The 23,171-nt window shown below is 38.1% G+C and overlaps 1 protein-coding gene and 1 long non-coding RNA gene across 7 annotated transcripts in view; both read right to left on the bottom strand.

Moving 5' to 3' along the window:
* NUMB (NUMB endocytic adaptor protein) overlaps positions 1-23,171 on the bottom strand; it is a 210,279-nt gene that overhangs the window by 141,277 nt on the left and 45,831 nt on the right. The gene's annotated exons all lie outside the window — the stretch shown is intronic.
* LOC138164373 (uncharacterized) lies at positions 5,977-11,229 on the bottom strand. Its single transcript, XR_011169042.1, has 2 exons — positions 7,227-11,229; positions 5,977-6,156 (listed from the first exon to the last, which is right to left on the bottom strand). It is a non-coding gene; the product is annotated as an uncharacterized lncRNA (long non-coding RNA).

Below are 23,171 nucleotides of genomic sequence, written 5' to 3' on the forward strand. Positions count from 1 at the left end.
ATCAAGGAGAAAGGCTTTCTATACTATGATTCTTAACTATATCTCAGTAAATATCCTTTTATAAAAGCTAAGTGATATTAGCTGATAAATTATATTAGGGAGCTAATAAATGATATGGGAGAGAACTACCTGTAACTGATAACTGATATTGGGGAGAACAACCTGCAATGGGGGTTTAAACAAGTAACACTAGAAAGATATTTAAACAAGTAATACTAGAAAGATACCCCATCCAAAGAAAAGATACCCCAAATACATCAGGGTTACCCCTAAAACTCTGAAGAAATGTAGTCAACCTCACTCTGGTGACCTGCCAGTGCAAATAGGAGTTGAGAGATTAAGTCCAGAGTCTCACTACATGAGAATATAGTCTTATTTGCATGAGGAAAGGGCAAATGTGTTTGCCCAAGTATATACGAGTCAATTTGAACATATTTGTTTGCTTGTTAGATTAAGAGCTCCTAGAGGGCAAAAACTATCTTTTACCTTTTTTTTTTTTTGTATCCCCAGCACAATGCCTGGTACACAGTAGGCACTTAATAAATGGTTACTGACAGTCACCAAAAGCATTAAGGAATTGCTAAGGAAGAGGAGAAATTGTTAGATCTGGATTAAAAATAACTTTTGTTACTAACTGTACAAGTGGATCTTTTGCTAAGCATCTCTAGTTTCATGAGCATAGAGAACTTTCTCCAACCAATCTACTTAGCAGATAAGTTCTATGAAGTTCCCTGAGGCACACACAAGTTAGGTAATCAGTCCTGGTTCAAACAGCTACTTAGTGCCAGAAGCTGGATCTAAACCTTCCTGATTCTGAATCCAGCACTTTATAACTTATCCCACATTTAATATTTTTTAAAGTAAACTAGATATGAAAGCAAACATTAACAAGACTGAAAGGACTAGGGCTCAGATTCTCAAATAATTCCCCAGCTTTGGCCCAGGTTGGCTGGGGAGTGAAAATGTCTAGGGAACTATATCTGGCAATTATACTAGCATATTATAGGATTTAAAAGTAAATGCCAAAAATTTGTCATCCCACAAAAACATTTTAATTGCCCAAATGCCTCCCAAAAGATACAAAGATAATAAAAATGAATTAAATTAGCAAATCATAGATCACTGAATTGAAGCTGAAAGGAGGAGAGTTCATCAAGTCCTCATTTTACAAATAAGGAAACTGAGGCAAAGAAAGGTTAAACGATTTGCCTAGAGTATAAATCTAATAAGTGTTTCAGATAGGACATGTACCTTCCTAAATCCAGTGTCCTATCCACCATACAATGTTGCCCAGGATTAGTGGCGGCTACTTGTCCTTGAAGGACTATTCAAAATACTCATTCCTATATTGTTGTTTCTCCAAGGTTTATAATGACTATAAGACATTATGTTATTGTAACATATCAAAATTTATGTAGAAAGTTTTGCTTAAATATTAAAAAATCAATTTATATTTTTATATCTTTAAAGTACCTTACATAAAATAAATATATACATATATACACACATGTATCTCCTTTCAATTTCACTTTAAAGCACTATGAATGTTTGCTATAGATATACAGAGAGAAAATGCTAACATTTATATAGCACTTGCTATGTGCCAGGCCCTGTGCTAAGCACTTTACAAGTATTATCTCATTTGATCCTCAAACAACCCTGGGAGGTAGGTGCTATTATCATCACCATTTGACACATGAGGTAACTGAGGCAGAGGTCAAGTGACTTACCCAGGGTCATACACGTTAGTGTCTGGGGCTGAATTTGAACTGAGGTCTTCCTGACACCAGGCACCTCTATCCACTGTACCACCTGGCTGCCAAGTGATGAAATAATTATTTGTGTTTTCCTAAAAAATTTAAAATTACCCCAATGGAAATTTCTAAGGCTTTAAACTTGTTACTGACCTAAAGCCATACATAGCTAAACCTAAAATAATTTTATAGCAAGAAATTTAGCCACAATGACAGATAATCACAAAATCCACTGGCAATACCAAACATTATGGGAAAACCCTAAGTCAGGTGGTCATTACTAGTTTGTGGGAATGAAGTTGGAGGAACATTAGATGGAAGCAACAGCACAAATGGCAGCAGGGAGTTAGAAAGAAAACAATGCAGAAACTAAATACCTCTGGCTTTTATGACAACAGGGACAGATGTTTAAAAGCAGCTAAATATTTGGCTTTTAAAACATTATCAAAGTTTTGTTCAGGTTTTGTTCAAAGGAGATCTGATTAATTCCGAACCAGCCTGATCTTGTGTGTTTTCTCATCTGAGCATAAAAAATTTGAGAATACAACTCATTTTTATTATTTTTGTAAGACTATATCATGTATTTAACATTTTTTGAAGAGAGGAAAAACTGAAGTATCCCTGGTTACTCTACTGATTTTTACCACAGGAAGAATCAGAGAAGAAGAAAATAGGCTCAAAACACAAAACTCCCATTATTCCTCACTGTCAGGGAATGAACTTTCCTACCAAAATGTATTCCCCAGAAAAATGAAGCTCATTCACATAAGCATTTCAGCCATTTTAATGTAAATCTAACTTATAGTTTTCTGTCCTAAAGAGAGCATATTGAATATCACTTCTACTCCTCTTCATGAGAGGTAGTATGGGGAAATGAATACAGGGGTACCTTAACCTTAGAGGCAGGTCTCAGAAGATATGGGTTCAAGTTCTGCCTTAGACACACAATTACTGTAGGACCTGGAAGTAGGCATGTGAACATCTCTATATTATAGGTTAGGTGGAAAGACATGAACTGATGCTGAGAGAAGTGAGCAGAACCAGGAGAACACTGCTGTACACAGCAACAGCAATACTGTGCAAAGATTGATTATGACAGACTTAGCTCTTCTCTGCAATTCAAAAGACTTGTGATGAGGGGCGGCCAGGTGGCGCAGTGAATAAGAGCGCCAGCCCCAGAGTCGGGAGACCTGGGATCGGTTCCGGCCTCAGATACTCGGTACCCACACACACAAAAAATAACTGGCTGTGTAACCTTGAGCAAGTTACTTAACCCCGATTGCTTTAAAAAAAAAAAAAAAAAAGACTTGTGATGAAAAATGCTAACCACATCCAGAGAAAGAACTATGGAGTCTGAATGCAGATTGAAGCATAAAATTTTCACTTTGTTGTTGTTTCTTTCCTTCTCGTGGTTTTTACCTTTTGTTCTAATTCTTCATTCACAACATGACTGTACATGTATAGCCTATATTAGATTGCTTGCTGTCTTGGAGAGGGGGAAGGGAAGGGAAGGGAAAAAAATCTTGGCATTCAAAATTTTACAAAAATAAATGTTGAAAACTATCTTTGGGGGTGAAGCCAAGATGGCGGAGTAGAAACAGTACTTCCATAGGTCTCAGGCTTCCAGCTTCCCCAATCCATGTAAAAGGGGCCTCTGAACAAACTTTGGAGCTACAGAACCCACAAAATGACACAAAGAAGCTAACCTCCTGCTGAGGACAGCCCGGCAGGCCAGCAGGAATTGGCCAGTGCAGTGCTCTGGGAGCCCACCCCAGTCCGGCAGGATCCAGAGGTTTTAGCCCCAGGGCGGGCCTGACCAACCACTGGCTAGAGGGACTTCAGATCACCAGGAGCTGTGGCGGTTTCCAGAATTATCAACACATAGATGAAAAGGACAAAGTGAAAGGTCAGTGCAGTGTGAACTTGCGGATCCAGTAGTTGGGAGTGTGGTTGGCCTCTGGCCCTGGGATGGGAAGCCGCTGAGGTGCCACGGCCTTGCAGCCACCCCCATGTGGCAGCTTCAGCTCCTAGCCTGCAGAGTGTAGGGGAATCAAGCAACCAGTCTGAGGGGTAACTCTTGCTTTAACCTGTTTGGATCTGAATTGTGGTCTAGGGTGGAGGTCCTGGGGTGTGTGACCAGCTTGCCAGAGCGTGGAGAGGCTTCAAAGAGGGCACCCAACTAATGCCTCCAGCAGCTGAGAAAACCTCAGTAGTTGGGATGAAGCTCCCCTGTCTGGTGGCAGAGTCCTATTGTGGCAAAAAGCCCAGGGGTCAAGTGATTGAGGGGTGACATGAGCAGGCAAAGGAAGCAAAATAAACAGAGCAACCCAACTTTACACTCCTATTTTGGGGACAAAAAGGATCAAAGCATGGAACAGGAGAAAGACAGGGAAGTCAGAACTCTTGCACCAAAAGCTTCAAAGAAAAATACAAGCTGGTTACAGGCCATAGAGGACCTTAAGGAGCAGATAAGAGAAGTAGAGGAAAAACTGGGAAGAGAAATGAGAACGATGCAAGAAAATTATGAAAATGAGAGTCAACAGCCTGACTGAGGAAAATAACACTTTAAAAAATAGACTAACTCAAATGGCAAAAGAGGCTCAAAAAGGTAATGAGGGGAAAACTATTTTTACATGCAATTGGAAAAAAGGAAATACTATTAAAGAAAAAGAAAAAATACTCTAGGTTAGGGGGTGACAACTTTTTCTATAAAGGGTCAGAGAGTAAATATTTTTGATTTTGTGGACCAAGACGCAAAGTTGAAGAGGTTATGTATATATTTATATAACAAGAGATAAAATAAATGTCCATAAATTTTTATTAACAAAATTCAAAATATTTGAGTATTTAGTACAATTTTTGTCATACAGGTCTACTAATGAGAATGGAATTCTTTCTCTGGGGTTAACATTTAGCTTAAATAAGATTAAAAGTTACTTTTTCCATCAATAATTGCAAATGTTCACCTGTTAATCAATCAACCAATAAACATTTATTAGGCTCTATTACTATGTGCTAAGAATTGTACTAAGTACTGAGGATACTGACTTATAATATTTTGTGTATTTCATTTTTGAAAATGTTCTTTTGCACACATAAGTACTACCAAATATTGCTATTAATCCATGAGCACATAATTTTAATTAAGCATACTGAATACTTAGAAGGCACTTATAGAATTCCTTTAGAGTCTTCTCTTGATATTTGCCTTTTAGCATTTCATCACATTGCAGAATAATCACTTCCAATTGAAGCTCATCAATTGCACACTTAATTGGATTTGGAAATATGGAAATTTCTTTTGTACTTATATTCCGACACTGGTTTTTTTTTTTTTTTTTAAAGCAATTGGGGTTAAGTAACTTGCTCAAGGTTACACGGCCAGTTATTATTTCTGGGTGTGGTGCTGAGTATCTGAGCCCGGATTTGATCCAGGTCATCCCGACACTGGAGCTGGTGCTCTTACTCGCTGAGCCACCTGGCCGCCCCTAAGCAATTGGGGTTAAGTAACTTGCTCAAGGTTACACGGCCAGGTGTTTCTGGGTGGGTGCTAAGTGTCTGAGCCCGGGATTCGATCTCCAGGTGTTCTCAACACTGGAGCCGGTGCTTTTACTCACTGTGCTACCTGGCCGCCCCTCTTTTGTACTTATATCAAAAGTTTTTAAAAATTCCATTGGAATTATAGTTTGAGTTCAGAAAATATATCCGAATAGAGATCTCACTTCTTGTTTTTGTTTTTTTTTTTTAAAGCAATCAGGGTTAAGTAACTTGCTCAAGGTTACACGGCCAGGTGTTTCTGAGTAGGTGCTAAGTGTCTGAGCCCAGGATTCGATCTCCAGGTCATCCTGACACAGGAGCTGGTGCTCTTACTCGCTGTGCTACCTGGCTGTCCCTCACTTCTTGTTTTAACTTTTGACAGCACAGGCAATGTAGAAAGAAACTTGACGTTATTTGTGATTCAAACAATCTTAGTTGTCATGCAACTAACAATCACAGAGTAAGTTTCACATATAAGCACTTTTGTCTTGTCATTTTAGGTGCAATTTATCAAGAAACATTATCAAGTCTGCTGCGAAAGCTAATTTCCAAAGTCATTCAGTGTTCAATATCAGTGGCTGAGAGTGGTTCTCACTCAAGAAAATTTAATCTTGGTCTTTATCTCAAAAAAAAACAAAACATAAAACTTTTCTCTTTCTTTTCGTTTTTGTTTTTTTTTTGGGGGGGAGGGAGGAAGGTAGGGCAACTGGAGCTAAGTGACTTGCCCAAGGTCACATGGCTAGTTTTTGTGTTAAGTGTCTGAGGAAGGATTTGAACTCAGGTCCTCCTGACTCCAGGACTGGTGCTCCACTCACTGATCCACCGAGCTGCCCCTCTTTTCTTGTTTTGACATGACAGGTATGCACTGGTAATAAAAAATAGCAAGATATGGTGATATGCATGGCATTGGAAAAGCTGTTAAGTTATAACTATATCACTGTGATTTGAAATTCACTGAGCAGCCATGGAAAGCATGAAAGCACCACATACAATCTGATTGTATGTTGATTTGTGATTGTGGCTCAAAAGCAGTCACAGATAGCACATATAAACGAGTGTGGCTGTAATACAATAAAACTTTTATTTATGGACACTGAAATTTAAATTTCTTATAATTTTCATGTGTAAAAAAATATTCTTTTGATATTTTTCATCAATTTAAAGATGTAAAAACCATTCTTAGCTTGTGGACAATATAAAAACAGGCTGCAAACCACAAATGGTCCACATGCCACAATTTGCTGACCTCTGTTCTAAACAATTCTCTACAGAAAGTAAGTTGAAGAAAAGACACCAAGCTTCATTGGCAGAATAAGTTCCTCACTGGAGGATGTAATACTAAGCAGAGGCAACTTCCAAGGTTTGGAATACCAGCATAGTAACTCTCTATTTTATTCAGTGACAAATATGACAAATTAAAAATAAATTTAAAAAATAAATTAAAAATATGAAGAATGACAAATTAAAGCAAAACATTCACATAACAGAGAAAATCAAAATACAGAATTCACCAAGTGTCATTCAATAATTTATAAGCACTACTCCACCCCTGGAAAGTACATTCATTTAGTCAATCACAAAGTCTCTCTTCTCAAATGGAGATTAGTTTCCAATCATAAACAAAGTACATTCCTTTGGTCAGTCACAGAGCACACAAAAAAGTGAAGTTTCCCACCCCTGGATCACAACTGAATTACACAATTATCATCAGTTAATGCCTAAGCACCTTCTCAAAAGGGACAGTGGAGAACACAAAGGCCATCTACCCCTGAGCTACAACAAGGTTAAGATATCATCACAGCATTTAATACCCAAGGAGAGGTCTTTTCTTCATCTTAACCTGAGGCAAGTTCTCAGCCATCTCAGTTCCTGGGGAGACAAGCTTAACAAAGCCACAATATACACTGCCAGTATCCTCATCAATTCACTCTCTACCTGCAGACTGTCTCAGCACCCCAGAAAACATCTGCAAGACCCTCTTCCAGGATTTCTGTAAACATACAACAAGAAAATCCTTCTTCAGGGCTTGTGAATCAACAGCAAGGTTCCAGAACCTCTGCAACAACAGCACTATCCTTCACCAGTAGACGAATCTGCCAAAACAACATTAAAACAGACAGACAAGATACCGGCATCAGAGCCATGTCGCCTCAGTTCTTGGCAGCTCTCAAAAGTCTTGGGCAGCTCCAACTGGCTCTCAGCAATCCTTTCCCTCTCTCTGCCTCCATGATGCTGCTTCCAAAAGTTCTTCTGGCCTCTGTCTAAATACAGGGCACCAGCTCTTCCCAGTTCAGCTCTCTCTCTCCACTTCAACAAGTCCATCACACAAGTGGGATTCCCAAGCTCTAGGTTTCAACACTGAACCCAAAAACCAAGCCAATACAGGGGGATCTTTAAATTCCATTCCTATTACAGGGGCTCTCTACACCAGTTAAAATATAAACCCAATCTTTATCCTTATCTTTTTCTCTATCCTGTGGTCATGCTTTATCATAATGGCAACAGGGAACTATTTGAACAGGGCTGAGACATGGTTAGCCCTATGCATTACAAAGATTACACTGGAGTTAAATGAAGGAATGATTGGAAGAGATTGGAATAGGGAGACTAATTAGGATTCTACTACCATAGTCTAAGTGAAAGATGATGAAGGCCAGAACTAAGGCAGTGGAGGTGTTAGGCAGAATGAAGAGACCATGAGACAACTGCTTTGTATGCAGAACAAGAATGGCAACTTATCAGATATTGGTGGAGGGAAGTGAGAGACAAAAGAATCAAAGATAAATCCAATGTTGCAGAGGTTTGAGTGACTAGAAAGATAGTGTTACACTCCAAAATAAAAGAGAAATTTAGAGGACAAGTAAATTTGAGGTTAGGAGGGGAAATGAAGGATTAGTTTGAAATATTAAGTCTGAAGTATCTATGAGAGATCCAGGTGAAGATGCAGGACTGGAGTTTAGATGAAGATTAGGATTAGACAAACAGAAAGAGTTGTAAATCACTTGTGCAGGGATTTTAACTCTTGGAAATGGGGATGGTAGATAATGATCCAGCAAAGGAGAATGAGGACAAGAGAACAGCTAGGGAAGAATAATGTTACAGAAGCCAAGAAAAGAGTAAATACCCAGGACATAGGGATAGTGGGTAGTCATGTGGTCAAAGAGGATGAGAACCAAGAAAAGGTCCCGGGATTCAGAAGTTAATAAATGACAGGATTATAGGTTTAGACCTGAAAGCAATATCAGAAGCAACCCTTTTATTTAAAAGATGAGGAATTAAGGCCCAAAATGATTAAGTGGCTAACATAACCCCACCCAGGAGTCAAATGTGGATTCTCTGACTTTCAATCCAGTATTCTTTCCCCATCATGCTCCCTCAAAGTTCACTTATCTCTACCTTCCTTGGTGCTTAGTAGTTAACAAGAAAGGGGGTCATTTATAACCTTTCTGACAGCAGTTTCAGTAAAGCTGGAGGTAGAAACCAGATTGCAAAAATTTAAGAAAACTGAGTGTGAGATGCTAGCCAACTCTATAAAAGAGTTTATCAGGAAAATGCAGGAAAGCTTTAGGATGGTAGCTTAAGGGGACCATAGGATCAAAATAGAAAAACACCACGTTTGCAGGTACTGAATTGGGGAAAGAATGAACAGATTAGGAGACAATGAAGATAATATAGAGTACATAATTAAAGGGGAAAGCTCCTCTAAGAAACAAGAAAACAGAATTACAAAACACTTTTCACACAAAGTCAGATCTAAGTAATTGTTGTTCCTAAGTAATCAGTTGTTCCTAGTTAGTTAGATCAAGTTAATGTAATAAAAAAGACAATTTTACCTATATTAATTTATCTATTTAGTGCCATACCAATCAATCTACAAAAAAAAATTATTTTATAGATCTAGAAAAAATAGTAAAATTCATCTGGAAGAATAAAAGGTTCAGAATATCAAGGGAATTAATGAAAAGAAATACTAGGGAAGGCGGCCTAGCCATACCAGATTTTTAAAAACTGTATTATAAAGCAGCAGTCATCAAAACTACTTGATACTGCTTGAAGAATAAAGTAGTGGATCAGTAGAATAGGTTAGTTACACAAGGCACAGCAGTCAATGACTATGGTAATCTACTATTTGAAAAACAAAAGACTCCAGCTTCTGGGATAAAAACTCACTATTTGACAAAAATTGCTGCGAAAACTGGAAAATAGTATGGCAAAAACTGGGCAGAGACCAATAACTTACACCATATACCAAAAAAAGTCTAAATGGGTTCATGATGTGGATATAAAGGCTGATACTGTAAGCAAACTGGGAGAGCAAGGAATAGTTTCCCTGTCAGATTTATGGAGAAGGGAAGAATTTATGACCAAACAAGAGATAGAGAGCATTACAAAAAGCAAAATGGATTATTTTGATTACATTAAAATGAAAAGTTTGTGTACAAATAAAAACAATGTAACCAAAATGAAGAGGGAAGTAGAAAATTGGGAAAGAATTTTTACAACCAGTGTCTCTGATAAAGGACCCATTTCTAAAACATACAGAGAACTGAGTCAAATATATAAGAATACAAATCATTCTCCAATTGGTAAATGGTCAAAGGATATGAACAGACAGTTTTCAGAGGAAGAAATTAAAGATATCTATAATCATATAAAAAAATGCTCTAAATCACTATTGATTAGAAAAATGCAAATCAAAACAACTCTGAGGTACCACATCTCACCTGTCGCATTGGCTAACATGACAAAACAGGAAAATAATAAATGCTGGGGATGTAAGAAAATTGGAACACTAATGCATTGTTGGTGGTGTTGTGAACTGATTCAACCATTCTGGAGAGTAATATGCCAAAGGGCTATAAAAATGTGCATACCCTTTGACGGAGCAATACTAGGGCTGTATCCCAAAGAGATCATACAAGTGGGAAAAATAACCGTATGTACATATAAAAAATATTTGTAGCAGTTCTTTTTGTGGTGGCATATAATTAGAAATCAAGGCGATGCCCACCAACTGGGGAATGGCTAAACAAGTTATGGTATATGAATGTAATGAAATACCATTGTGCTATAAGGAATGAGGAGCAGGTTCATGATAACCTGGAAAAACTTACAGAAACTGATGCTGAGTGAGCGGAGCAGAACCAGGAAAACTTTGTATACAATTACAGACACATCATGTCTGTGATGATTAACTCTGATAGACTAGGCTCCTCTCAGCAATGCAAGGCTGTAAAACAGCTCCAAAACACTCATGATGGAAAGGGCTATCCACAACCAGACAAAGAATTACAGTCTGAATGTCGATTGAAGCAAACTACTTGCTCTCTGTTTTGTTTTGTTTCTTCATTCGATTGATTATAATCCTGCTTTATAAATTGACTAATGCTTAAAGTGAAAGTATTTGTAGAACTTCTATCAGATTGCATGCTGCCATGGGGCCGGGGGGGAATGAGGGGTGCCAAAAATTTGGAACTTAAAAGCTTGTAGAACTTAATGTTGTAAACTAAAAGTAAATAAATAAAAAAAAAGGAACAAGAAAGAATTGGTTCACAAACATGCAGAGATTAGAAGTACTTAAGTAGAATGTAGAAGGAAGGGAAAAATTTTGACAGGTGAATATGTGAGGGGGATATTATCCAAGCTCCAAGACCAGCATGCTTTAACTACATAAATGCATATTTTCAGATAACATTAAGATCAAGTAATAATAATAATTGCTATTTAGTTGTTTTCAGTTGTGATCACTCTTCGTGACCCCATTTGAGGTTTTCTTGGCAAAGATATTGAAGTGTTTTGCCCTTTCCTTCTTCAGTTCAGATGAGGAAACTGAGGCAAACAGGGTTAACTAACTTGTCCAGAGTCACAGAGCTGGTAAGTATCTGAGGCTGCATCTGAACTCAGGGCTTCCTGACTCCAGGCCCAGTGCTCTATTCACTGTACCACTCAGTCCACTAAAAATTCATGTTATCTACATGCAGGTGGGCCATCACAGCTATAAGGCAACCACTTTATTCATCTCTTAATCACTTTATTCATCAATCCACAAATAAGTTATTCTAAAACTTTTTAATTTTCCTTAAGCTCCCTAACTTGTCCAGCAGCCCTAACATTCAACTCACAATACTTTTTTTGGAGGGAGAGGGTGGCACGACGGCTAGGTGGCACAGTGAATAGAGCACCGGCCCTGGAGTCAGGAGGACTTGAGTTCAAATTTGGCCTCAGACACTTAACACAAAAACCAGCAGTGTGACCTTGGGCAAGTCACTTAACCCCAATTGCCCTCCAAAAAGCAAAAAAAAAAAGGTAGGAGGGAAGCCAAATCCAAAAAAGTATGGCTATACACATCCTCTACTTCTAGCCTGTCTTAGTGGGAGAGATAGACGGCCGTTATCTTTGTCAATGTTAACCCCTGCAACTATATCACAGTATAGTATGTAGTGGATAGAAACTGGAGTCTGTATCACCTACCTGGGTTAGGATGCCAACTGTGCTGTGTGACCCTGTATAAATCAGCTAACTTTTCTGTACCTAAGGGTCTTCAGTTGTAAAATCGGGTTATCAATAGCAGCAACTCTACAGGGTTGTATCAAATGAGATAATGTATGCAAAGCACTTTGCAAATTTAAAGTACTACTTACATGTGCTATTTATCATCATTATTATTCCCTTTTGCCTAGCCCAACTTTCTCTCTCAGCTTCAAACCCTTCCTTCCCCTCTGACTATAAACATGCTCAGAGCACCCCCATCCTAAAAATAAACCTTCCCACATTTCCATACCACATCATGGACTACTGACATCCTCCTCTCCTGCCCTCACTGCCAAACTTCTAGACAGTACAGACACCACCCACATGTTCTTTAAGCTCCTCTAATTTTCCTTGCTGTCCCACCATCTACTTCTGGAATGGCTTCCTTCAAGGTCATCAATGAACCACGCGCCCCCCCCCCCCCAGCAGCCTTTCTCTGTGTTCATCCTCCTTAATCTTACCATAACATTCAACACTAATCGTTCTTAATATTCTCTCCTCTCTAGGTCCTGCTGATACTGCATTCAACTGGTTCCTCCTGTCTTCTTCCCATCCCCTAAATCCTGGCATCCTTTGAGACTATTTTTAACTCTCTTTTCTCTACATGATCTTTCTTAGAGATCCCATGACTATTCTCCCTGTTTCAATTACAAAATCTATGGGGTAGACTTCCTGATTGATCTCTATAGCCTCACATTTCAGAACATAACAAGTGAAAAACTAAATTTAATAGTGTTTCCTCCAAAACTTGCCCATCCTCCTAACTTTACTATTTCTATTCATGGTAATATTTTCCAAGTCATCCACATTCAAAATCTCACTCAAATACACACCCATCTAATCAGCTGGCCCAGGTGATTATATCCTGAAATTTCTCCCATCCATTCTCCCCTTCCAACTTCTCCTGCCTTGGTATAAGACCTCATTACTTATTCCCGGGGTTATTGTAATAAGCTCCCAATAGGCTTCTTTGGCTTAAACACTACCTGCAGAGTAATCTTTCTAGTACACAATTCTGATGGCGTTATTCTAGAGAGAGTAGGTGGGCTCTGAAAGCTTATACAGAGGAATAAATCCCTAGTCACCACAATCTGGCTTAAATCTTTCTAGCTTTATCTCTCAGTACTCCACACAGTCACCAAACCAGTCAAACTGAACCACAAGTAATTTCTAAAATTTGTCCTCTTCTATCTAAAATTTTCTAAATTTTCTAAAATTTGATACTCTTCTATCTCCAGGTGTTCGCATGTTTAGAACTCACTCCCTCAAAGCCTAGCTCTGGTTCTCATTTCCCTACAATTCTTGCCCCTCTTTCTTCAAACCCACTCCCTCATCAGAACATCCTGAATCTCCTATAATACTTCATGCCTCTCCAATGAATTTTAAAAGAATAAGAACAACGATAGCTGACATTTACATAGCCCTTTAAAGTTTACATGTCTCATCTCATTGGGCCTCCCTGGAACAATATACGGCAGCTACTACCATCATCATCACATTATATGGATAAGGAAACTGAGGTTCAGAGAAAAGTGTCTTGTCCAGTCACCTAGTTAATAAATGTGAAGAGGTGAAATTTGAACCCAAGTCTCCCTGCCTTCAAGAAGAACCCTTTATCCACTATACCATGCTGCCTGACTAGCCATACGGCAAGTTTTCTGCAGTCACTTGTGTTTCTTTCTTACTTCCTTACTAGACTGTAAGCTCCTTAAGAGCAGCTTCCTCCAAATACAAGCCTCTTCTGAATTTCCCCATTTCTGTTCAAGGGATCACCATCCTTTTAGTCACCCTGGTTTAAAACCTCAGAGTCTTCCTTGAGCCCCCACTTTCCCTCTCTCCACAGACCCAATCAGTGACCAGGTCTTGTCAATTCTACCTCTACTCCACTTCTCATACACGTGATCTTTTCTGCTACCCACTTGGCCACCACCCTAGCTTGGGTGTTCATTACCTCTTGCCTGAACTACCACAACAGCCTCACTAACAAGTCTCCCTGACTCAAGTCTTTCCCCACTCCAATTTCTCTACCCACAGCACAACTACCAAAGTAACACTAGCAAAGCACAGGTTTGATCATGTTGTAGACCCCAGTGGTTTTACCTCTAGGAGCAAACGAGGACTCCTGTTTAGTATTTAGAGACCTTCATGACCTGGCTCCACCCTATCTTTCCAAGTATTATACATGATTCCCTTTTATGTCCTCTATGGTTCAGTAAACTTGGACTTTCTTGCTGTTATTCACATATAATCTTCTACCTTTTGCAGAAGCTATACTTTATGTCTAGAATACACTCCCTTCTCATTTCTGTCCCTTAGAATCCCTAAATTTCCTCAAAATTGAAAACTCAAAGCTGAAACACCACCTCTTTCCTATAGCAGTTTTTCCTACCCCCCTCCCCCCGCCAACTACTAGCCCTTTCCCAAAAAATTACCTTATATTTCTTTTGTATATATGTATGTGTGTATATATATATCTACATATATACTATATATAGTATATATATACACTTAGTATATGTGTATGTGTATACACACACATGTTTGCATATCTATCTATATAAAGGAACACAGAGGTACACATATATTGGGTAAATTTCATTTCTGGTTATGTATTCCTGGTACCAAGCACAGTTTAGAACATAGTGCCTGTCAATTAAATCAGTATCTATGTCCAGACTAGGCTATAGTCAGCCCACAGAGGTGGTCCATCTGTATAAACATCTTACATCCTAGAAAGACACTAGCAGATGGATAATCTCCTATTTGTGGACACTTGGGAATCAGAAAGCCCTGGGTTCAAATTCTGGCTCACACTGTTACCAGCTTGGACAGGTTCCTTAACCTCAATGAGTCTCAGCTTCCCAATCTGTAAAACAGCATCCACCCTAATCTTGTTGTGAAGGATAAATGAAATAATTCATATAAAAGTCTGCAAACCTTAAAGAACAATACAAATGCCAACTATTAATATTATCAAAATAGCACAAGATTATGATAAATACAATGATAAAAATAACTTTGTTCAATTATCTGCTAAGTGTAAACAAGACTCAAGGTATTACAGAGGGAGGCATAGGTTTAACTACAGTGTTCACAAGAGTCACAGTCACACACACACACACTGTCACACACACACACACACACACACACACACACACACACACACACACAAAGTTTTCCCATGGATATCAAGGTTCTCTAAAAGAATCAGCAGATGAGAGGCTCTCGGTGATATCCACAGCAATGTTCAAGAAAACCTGGTGTAGCCATCCAAACCATAAAAAGCAAGTGAGAGGAAAATATGCAATGCCCACACTATGGCATGCAGCTAATGAAGCAGTTCATCAAAATAAATGCAGCAGTTGGGCAGTGAACATAGCCTGATATGGGAGGGAGGAAGGGAGGGAGGGAGGGAGGGAGAGAGAGAGAGAGGGAGAGGGAGAGAGAGAGAGAGAGAGAGAGAGAGAGAGAGAGAGAGAGAGAGAGAGAGCACTTCCAATAATCACCAAGTGCTGACTCCTGCAAGACTCCTGCTCTTTTATACCAACATTCCCCTGTCAATCCTCTCTAGCTGTAAATCACAGAGCATCACAATCTCTGAAGTATCAAAATTACAAATGATACAAAAACAATTAAAACATAAATAGAGGCAAAAACTAGACTGCAGCAACGATGACCAGCAATGCAGAAGAGGCATAAAAGACACTGAGGACATTAAGATTAGAAAAGGAGGTGTACCTATAATGTAATGAGAATGAGAAAAGGCAACCTAACAGCCCAAGGGATAAAATGATATCACAAAGACCACATGAACCTTAATTCCCTCAACTGCAACACATACCTAGGATACTACTCGTACTACCTAGCCCAATAGTCTGTCATAAAGAAAATACTCTTTTAATATAAAAGCACAATGTTTTATTACTAAAACATTACCACTGCTGCATGGGACAAGAAGGCATAAAGCATCTTTGGTTAGCAACTGAAGCACCCACACCAATAAAAGCAGGGATACACCAAAACTGAAGGAGAAATTTTCTGTTGAGTCAGTATACTCAGCAATCTAATACGTACTAAGTGTACCAGACTTCTAGCTTTTGAAAATTTGATAGTATTTATCATACTCAAGGCTGTGTTAATTATGATGAGAAAAAAAAAGCTGATATAGATAGTGCTAGCAGACACAAAACAGTTATCCATTATAAGGTTTTATATAATTGTTTAATTGTGTGGTTGAGAGTGCAAACCTATTAAGTACTAGAAGATTTCAGGTAAAAAAAGGAAATCAAGTAGTAGTCCAGGAAGTAATCAAGAGTAGTCCAGGAAGACTTCAAGTACATAGGTCTTAAGCTATGCTTTTAATGGTAAGGCAGACTTTGGTAAGGCAGAAACATGGGAGGGTATTTTAAAAGAAGCAAATTGAGGTATTACCAAAGAAGTATTATCAGAGACAGAAATTAGTATGGTATGTTCAGTGGTCAATGAAAAGATCAACCTGACCACAATGCAAGTTATGCATAAGGTTGGACAGGGATGGTAAAGACAAATCCAGAAAATGAGGATGGAAGGGGAATGCAGAAGATAAACTTGAAAGTTCAGTAGAACTACATTTGTCTTATAGGAGAAGCTTGGCAGTATACCTTCATTCCTTGCTTTTACAAACCATTTATATAATATTTCAATTACTTGTTTTTTGAAAGTTTTTTGATAGACTATATTAGATGAAAGGTAGTATGCATAATGGGTAAAGCACTGGATTATATCAAATCCCTTAATCTCCTATGCTTAAAGTTCTTAAACACATATTTAGCAATGAAATCAAGGCAAGTAGATGGCATAGTATATAGAGTTCTAGGCTTGAAGTCAGGAAGATGTCTTCAAATATTACCTTAGAATGCAGGGGTGGGGAACCTATGACCTTGAGGCCATAGGTGGCCCTCTAGGTCCTCAAGTGCAGCCCTTGACTGAATCCAAACTTTACAGAAAGGACCTAGAGGGCCATATGTAGCCTCGAGGTCAGATTCCCCGTCCCTGCCTCAGATCCTTACAAGCCAGTAACTTAACCCAGTCCCATGCATTTCCACAAGTCATCGCCCATGCCTGGAATGCACTTCTTCCTATACATATAATGGCTTTTTGTGTCCTTTTAAGTGAAGCTCAGAAACCATTACCTTCATGAACCCTTCCTTCCTGGATTTTCCTCAGGTCAAAGTGATCTCTCCCTTCATAAATTGCCTGAGAGCCCTTTGCTTGAATGGTTCCTTTGCTTTTACAACATTCTACCTTTTATCCTTCTCCTCTCCATCCAAATTAAATCAAGTCATGAAAGATTTCATTTTTAAATTTATGAATCTATGAATTCATGAATCTCCATAAGCCTGCTAACTTTTAGAAATACTGATCTGTGTTCCTCCTCCCTTTTATTACCAAACTTTTAAAAAGTTTTCTGCCTCTATTTTTTCAACAACTCACTTCTCAATCTCTTGCAATTTAGTTTCCAATGCTATCACTCTACTTATCCTGCTCTTACAAAAATAACCAATGATACTTTACTTAGAGAATCAACCAATCAACAAGTATTTAAGTACCTCCTACATGCATTGTACAAATACGATGAATTAATCCCAATTCACAAAATTAATCAAAATAATTAATAATTTCTGCAAAGTAGCAAGTTATAATGTAAATCCACAGAATCTGGTTAGTTTTACAATGCATATATAACCAGGTTTTTTTTTCCAATGAGATAGAAAAGAAAGACAGACATAAGGTAGCAAAAAAAAGAAAAGAGGTTCATTAAAGCATTTTTAATGCACAGATAAAGAACAAAAATAATCAAAGGCAAGCTGAATAACTTTGAAAGCTACATATGGAATTTATATATTATTTATTAAAAAGAAAAACAAGCTGTACATAACAGAGAGCTGCAGTTTTGTGGGCAATCTTTATTTTCTGTCCTAACACACACACGTCCCTATTTTATTTGCTATTTGTTAAGTTCAGAATTTTAAGTTTTAAATTTTAAAATAAAACCACAAAACCATCAGACTATCTATATACTATTAACAAAAGTCAGCAGGAGAAAATAGAAATAAATTCCACTCAACATGTCTTAAAAACATATAAAATAATTCAAAATCACAAGAGAAGCTTAGCAGTTATGCAGGTGCCCCAAAGTCTCAATGCTGTTTTAAGCTATTAAAATATTAATAAATTGTTAATTTTAAGACACTTAAGCTTAACACTGTACTAATACTTTGGGGACACCCTACGTAAATAAAACTACAAAAAACTCTTTAGCGAAATAAAAGTAGACAGTTGGAGAAATACTATTTGTGGTTTGGCTATACAATTAAAATTAAAATGATAATACTACCTAAATTAATATACAGAATTAAGTGCTATACCAACTGTGAGAGATAGCAAAGGGTTAAGTTTCCACAGGCCCTGGAACGAGGTAATGACACTTAAAAGGAAACAACACTAGCCTTCTTCTCACTGGTTGCTCCCAAATTTGGTGTATAGATATGCATTCATAAGGGTTTGAAGGATGTTTTCTTCTGTTTGGGTAGAAGGGACAAATGAATAATTAAGATAATAAAGGATTATCAACCATAACTCTCATTGGCTATCTTCAAATTTGGTATATTAATGAGGGACTGGAAAACACTGTCCTCTGATAGGATACTATTTCATGATTATGGTGATGAAGGATTGAGATTACTTTGTACTGATTAGCTAGCTAGCTACATGTGGAAGAGATTGTGAGCTCACCTCACCAAGCAAAGGTGAGACTGGACAGGGGAGTGGGTCAGGTTAGGATTAGGATAACAGAGGATAGCAAGCTTCCGAAATTTGCACTCCCTGGCTGATGCCCCTTGAGCAACGGGGGCTGTGCCCTTTCTCATGAGAAAGAATAAAAGGTCTCTTTCTGCTTTCTGACTCAGACTCTGACTTTAAAATCTGGTAGTGCTCTCTATCCCACACACAACCAAATTACCAAGGGGCTATTTCAGAGAAATAGGCAAAATAACAAAAAGAAAATTTATCTCTACAAACAAAAGGTGAAGAATCTCAATGGAAAAAAAAATAGGAACAGAGGTTAGCATTATTAGTCTTCACAGTATTTCATACTGGTTCATAAAAAGAGAAGTTGATCAATGGATAGAGATAAGTACTAGATTTAAGCAGAGCAGTCCAATGTTTGAAAAGCCTAACTCCACAAATGACTGATATAAGGGCTCCCATACAACAAGTGCTAGGAAAACTGGAAATTAGCTTCACAAAAATGAGGCTTCAACAGGGGTTCTTAACTGTGTATGTCATCACCCCCTTTGGCAACTTGTCAATGGAGAGATTATCCATAATGTTTTTAAGTGCATAAAACATCATACACAAAACTATAAAGGAAAACAATTATATTGAAATAATTATCAAAATATTTTTAAGAAGTTCATGATACCCAGCAAAACTGAGTATCATGTTTCAGGGGAAAATATGGTCATTCAGTGGAACAGAGGACTTTCAAGAATTCTTGATGAAAAAACCAGAGCTGAATAGAAAATCTGACATTCAGATACAAGAAGCATGAGAAGGTAAACAGTGAAAAGAAACCATAAGGAAATTATCAAAGTGGAACTATTAATATTCCTACATGGAAAAACTATAATTGTTAACTGATGAAACTTTTCTCAGTATGAAAATAGTTGAAGGGAATATATTTATGTCTATATTGGAGGGCATACGGGCATATGAATACATATGTGAATGTGCATATATATGTTTACAGGTATACATAGAGGGCACAGGACCAATTTAATAAGAAGGGATGATACTTAAAAGGTGAAATTAAGAGGTGAGAGGAATATAATGAGAGGAGATGGGGAGAGACAGAATAGGGTAAACTATCTCATACAGAAGAAGCAAGGGAAAATGGTTACAATGGAGGGGAAGAATAGGAAGGCAAAAGGGAATGGGTCAACCTTATTCTCATTGAATTTGTCTCAGGGAGGGAATGAAATACACACTACACCCTACAGGAGAGTAGGGGGGAAGGGGATGAGAGGGGGGATGATGGAATGGAGGGCAGGCTTGGGGGGAGGGAAGTTGGAAGCACCCACTTTTGAAAAGGGACAGGATCAAAGTAGAGAATAGAACTAGTGGGAGGTGGGATAGAAGGGAGGGAAATACAGTCAGTCTTTTACAATATATCAACTATGTTAATGTTTTGCATAAGCCACACATGTACAACCTATACTGAACTGCTTATCTTTCCAGTAAGGGCAGGTGACAAGGGAGGAAGGGAATGAATCTGGAATTCAAAGTTTTAAAATCAAATGTTTATATATATATATATATACTAATAATAATACTATTTTACATGTAATTGGGAAATAAGATATACAGGCACTGGGCATAGAGATCCACCATGCCCTACTGGAAAAGTCAAGGGTATGAGAGAAGATATGGGAGACAGCAGATTGGAGGAGTGGATATCCTGTGGGACTGCTATTTTGGGGTGATGGGTAGGGGAAAAACAGGGAGAAAATGTGCAACTCAAAATCTGGCGGAAAGGAATGATGTAAATCAGAAGTTAATAAAGCACTTGAAAAATGAAAAAAAAGAAAAAAGTTCATGACTCCCAGGTTGAGAATCTCTGATTTAGACCTGCATTTTACACCATATACTACAAAATTCTCATAACAGAAGTGACCTAAATATAAAGTCACATACTTGAGAGAGAGAAAGACTATAAGAAGCTACCCTTCACAATCAAAAAAAGAGGCAGAATTGTTAAGAAGATCAGAACCAGGAATAATGAATGGGAGTGGCAAAGGTACCAAGTTAGGCTTGAAAACAGTAAAAACTTTCTAACAGTTATCAAAGCTATTCAAAAGTGGAAAGGGTTGCCCCTGGAGGCAAAAAATTTCTCCTCCTTAGAGGTCTTCAGATAGAGACTGAATTACCACTTGTTAGGTATTAAATCAAGAGTTCCTTTCAGGAGAGGGATGACTAGGTAGGTAGCTGCTCAGGTCCCTGACAACTCAGATCCTGTGCTTCAGTAACCAGAGTGACCCTGGGCAAATCGTTTAACTTCTGTTTCACCAGGCAACTCCCAAGGATTTACCTACTAAATTACAGAGCTAGGTCCCACCACATGAGTTCCCTATGCTGATGAAATCACAGGTGTGCTAAGGTATTACTGCTGCAACAGAGCAGGCCCTCATTTGCCTGGAATATTGCAATAGCCTATCAACAAGTGTGCCTGTCAGAAGTCTCCCCCCACTCCAAGCCATCCTCCAGTCAACCACTAAGTAGATTTTACTACAGAACAGATCCAACCATGTTACCCCTCTCCTCAATAAAGTCTAGTAGCTCCCTATCAACCTCCAGAATCAAATAAAAAATCCTTTGTTTGGCAAAGGCCTTCATAACCTACCTACCTACACATACACACACACACACACACACACACCCCTTTTTTTAAAGTCTTTTTACACCTTATATCCCTTCTCCCCCTACCCCCATATTCTTTAATCCACACTGGCCTTGCTATTTCTGAAACAAGACCCTCCATCTTTCAACTCTGCATTTTCAAGGATTGTTCTCATGATTAGAATGCCCTTCCCTCTTCATCTCTATCTCCTGGGTTCCCTGGATTCCTTAAAGTTCCAGGTAAAACCTCACCTTCGACAAAAAGCCTTTCCTAATCCCTCTTATAATTCTAGTAATTTCCCTCTATTAAATATTTCTGATTTATTCTGTATATAGCTTGTTTATTAATAGTTCTTTGCATGTTGTCTCCCACATTAGACTGTGAGCTCCTTCACTAGGTGGCACAGTGGATTGGCTGCAGAGCCTGAAATCAGGAAGACTCATCTTCCTGAGTTCAAATCTGACCTCAGACACTTTCTAGCTGTGTTAACTCTGGACAAGTCACTTAAGTTTGTTTGCTTCAATTCACATCTGCAAAATGAATTGGGAAAGGAAATGGCAAACCCTATTCCAATTCTTTGCCAAGAAAACCCCAATCGGGGTCATGATGAGTTGGACACAATTGAAAACAACTGAGCAACAACAAATTATCTTTCTTTGTCTTCTTCTTTGTTTCCTCAGGGCCTGGCACATAGCAGGCACTTAGTAAATGCTTAGTAACTAAGGTATGGAATTAAAAATTAGTCCAAAGGGCAGTGTTTCTACTATTTGGCAGTGTAAAGCTTTCCCTGTCCCTGTCCCCACCCCCCATCCCAAGCAAACAAATGTTTACCTAGTATTTGAAATGAGAGGAAAAAGTAAATGGTATGGTTTATCATTTCAGTTGGAGTGAAGAACTTCAATGTATCAACAATCCTTTTAGACATGTCCCTTGAAAGCATGGTTTCAGGACCTTCTTGAATTTCATCTACATTGTGTAATATCTACCCTCTTGAATTTTATCTACACTGTATAAGATAGAAACTCTAAGGAGGATTTCATCGGTTTCCTTTTAGTTTTAACTGTTATATTTATGCTCAGAAATTTTTTGAGGTAAGAGAAAGGTTTCTATAAACAGAAGATATGCATAGACTATGGTGTTAACACCTGGCCAAAGAACCGGCAAGCAAAAATACTTAGGAGTCTCTCTGCTAAGACAAACCCAAGAACTATATAAAAACAATCACAAAACACTTTTCACATAAACTAAGTCAGATCTAAACACCTGAAAAATATTAATTGCTCATGGGTAGGCCAAGTCAATAAAATAAAAATGACAATTCAACTCAAATTAATCAATTTATTCAGTGCCAAACCAAATTACCCCCAAAATTCTTTTATAGAGCTAGAAAAAAAATAAAATGCAACAAAAGGTCAAGAATATCAAGGGAATCGATGAAAAAAATGTGAAGGTGGCCTAGCCATACCAGGTCTCAAACTGTATTATAAAGCTGTAATTATCAAAACGATCTGGTACTGGCTAAGAAACAGGGTGGTATATCACTGGAATAGATTAGGTACATAATACATTGTAATAAATGACTATAGTAATTTAGGGTTTGATAAACATAAAGATCCAAGCTTTTGTTAAAAAAAAAAAAACAACAGAAAAACCTCACTATCTGACAAAACCTGCTGGGAAAACTGGAAAACAGTATGGCAGAAAGTAAGTATAGATCAACATCTCACACTATATACCAAGATAAGGTCAAAATGGGTATACAATTTAGACATATGGGGCATAAGCAAATTAGGGGAGCATGGAAAACTAGGGAAAAAATTTTATAGCAAGAGGGGCGGCTAGGTGATGCAGTGAATACAGCACTTGCCCTGGAGTCAAGAGGACCTGAGTTCAAATCTGGCCTCAGACACTCG

The sequence above is a fragment of the Petaurus breviceps genome, unplaced genomic scaffold (assembly GCF_028583685.1).
Source record: "Petaurus breviceps papuanus isolate PSGF00001 unplaced genomic scaffold, PetGlider_PUasm1.0 189, whole genome shotgun sequence".
Taxonomy (NCBI): Eukaryota; Metazoa; Chordata; class Mammalia; order Diprotodontia; family Petauridae; genus Petaurus; species Petaurus breviceps.